Source organism: Nematolebias whitei, chromosome 18 (genome assembly GCF_014905685.2).
Source record: "Nematolebias whitei isolate Nwh7 chromosome 18, NemWhi1, whole genome shotgun sequence".
NCBI lineage: Eukaryota > Metazoa > Chordata > Actinopteri > Cyprinodontiformes > Rivulidae > Nematolebias > Nematolebias whitei.
The window spans coordinates 1,049,939-1,052,627 of record NC_056515.1 but is presented as its reverse complement, the minus strand read 5'-3'; the positions used below and the strand labels follow the sequence as shown (position 1 = coordinate 1,052,627).

Genomic DNA, 2,689 nt, shown 5'->3' with positions numbered 1-2,689 from the left:
CCACAGGCTTCAGGCCAGGTTGAGAGAGCAAACAGGACTGTGGTGAGTATTTTGAAAAAATACGTAGCCGCAAACCACAAGGACTGGGACGTGAAACTCCCTCTGGTCCTCATGGCCATAAGGGCCACTCCACACACATCGACTGGCATCTCTCCTTTCGAGATGATGACGGGTCGACAAATGACTCTCCCTCTACACCTGTTGTACCAACCGGGCGATGCTGCCATGGCAACAGCCTACACTACACAACAATACATGAAAGACTTGGAAAAACACCTTAAAAACACTTTTGCTTTCGCACAGAAAAACCTGGAAAAATCAGCTGAAGGACGCAAAGCGTACTACGACCAAAAGGCCTCTCACGAGGAACTCCAAGTGGGAGACAGGGTCTGGTACTACACGTTTGCCCCCACAACTGGGAGAAGAGAGTCCGGGACCGGAACTCTCGCCCGTAAACTGATGCCCAGATGGACTGGACCCCATCTGATAACAGACAAACTGTCTCCAGTTGTCTATCAGATAAAAATCAGTAAAGGCCAAAAAGAGCCAACTGTTAAATGGGTACATCGAAACCAGGTTAAACCACACAAGGCGTGCAATAACTCCACAGGAGACAAAGATCTCACAAAATCTGACCTCGTGGGAATAAGGGTCACCCAAGCAGAAGATAACTAATGGATAATAAACTTAACCATAGTTTAAACTCACAGGACCTACCCCTGACGGTTATGAAGCTAAGACCTATCTCTTTGTGTTTCCATAGGACAATGATGGTACCACTCCTGGTAATCTTCACCCTCTTGGGTGCCATCCAAGAAGGGCAAGCCAAAATCGTAACCCTTGGACCCACCTCAGGCATCGCTCTGAGGGACCAGCCGGGACTGCTCATCACAGACTGCCGCCTATACACTCGGAAGGTCTTCGTCCGCTTCGACCCCCAAACCGTGATCAGACAACACATTAACCTTAAAAACGAGTGGCTAAACAAAACATGGTATACGGTATCCCTAGAGAGTGCAAAAGGAGAGATCCGGCACGTCCTAAAGCAACCACATAAGTTCACTCACACCCAACAAGAGTTGGGCGGAACAGGTAGGAGGCAAAAGCGCGGCATCGGCGGGCTTTTGCTTGCTGCTTCATCACTAGGATTGCTGTTTAGCCTAGGTTTGTCCGCATTCAACACTGTCAGTATAGTGTCCTTAAAACAACACGTGTCTGAAGTAGAGAGTGAGGTCCCAAAGATCCGAGCACTAATGGACCTTCAACTAACAAAATTGACACAAGTGACTGAAACCGTAAAAGATACTGTTCTAGTGCTGAATACTCACACCCAAGAAATCAAAGCCCTCGTACATGCGGTAAATGAGTTAACCCTTATGGTTGAAATGGATTACGCTGTCGCACACCTGATGGATAGGATCTTTGCTGACATGCTTAGAGATATCAGCTCGTCGGTTGATACACTAGCCACCGGCAGGATCCCACCGTATCTAGTCTTGCTACAGATGGTGGACGACATCCTCAACTCCGCTACGCGCGAAAAAGTTACGCAAACACAGGCTCACCTGGCTTACACTCTCGGTAGCGCGATCCCAATCTACGTCAATCACAAGACGTTTGAAATGGCGTTCATTATCAACCTACCGATAATTCCCTCAAATGGCATATACAGACTCAGGGACGTTGGCAATGTTGGCAATTGGCACGGTGAAAACCATGTTCAAATCGACACACCAAGGATGGTTGCGTACCACAACGATAACCCCTCAGTTTATCTAGCTCCAAACCTTCAGATGTGTGTTCTCACTCGGGAGATACATTATCTGTGCCCGAGCAAACCGTTTGTGTGGAATAAAACCGCGGGCATATGCGGGTTGACACCTATTCCGGAAACCTCCAAGTGCTCAACGACCATAACGCCACGAAACTTAGCTAAGGCAGCAAAGGCGGAAATCGTTGGCTCACGTTGGCTAGTGAACGCCCCCCAAAGAGAGGCGATCATGGCCTACGAACAACCTGGGGCAAATAGACCCTTGACCTTACCGGACAAAACAATGTGGATCAGTGTTCCCCAGGGAACAACCATACACATTGGTGATTTGACGCTCTATCACCTCGATCCGGTACAATGGGAAGCAACTCTGGACGACTCAGAGTACCTAGAAAACATGACTATAGACATAGATCCCGGAACCTTAGGAAGGATCCGGTTTGAGGGTACCAAGGTCGTCGACGTGGAACCGATAAACCGAGTTCTCAAGTCCCTCAGGTCCGAGATTAATAACCCAATCCAACCGATTGCCTATGCGTGGTCAAGTGCAGACACGTTAGTCGTAGCCCTGCTAATGACGATAATCCTCGTGATGTGCGGGATACTCATATCCCTCCGGTCACTCCGAGTCCAACTAGATCGCCATGCAGCGCACCTTGACATGATTATGTCTCGCGCACGCGGGTCTGCAAAGAAACAACACAAACGGGACAGTGTGATTGAATCTGGCAACCAGGGTGAGAAGAAGCAGTGAAACGATGTTTCTAGATGCTTAGTCACTACTCTTGTCGATGTTGAAACGTTGTTTATTTGGTTGTGATAGTTGTTTCTGAGGAAAGAATGAATTTTGTGTGTAGTTTTAGTTGGAGACTGTAAAGGGTTTTAACTATGCCAACATGCAGTTCATTCGTTAAAATG

General features: G+C 48.0%; 1 long non-coding RNA gene across 1 annotated transcript in view; it reads left to right on the top strand.

Annotated features, from left to right (window-relative positions):
• Nucleotides 1-2,306, top strand: part of LOC119424920 — a 13,909-nt gene extending 11,603 nt beyond the window's left edge. The window contains exon 3 of the long non-coding RNA XR_005187542.1: nt 2,217-2,306. This is a non-coding gene — a long non-coding RNA (uncharacterized LOC119424920). The remainder of the gene's footprint in view (nt 1-2,216) is intronic.
• The last annotated feature ends 383 nt before the right edge of the window (nt 2,307-2,689 follow it).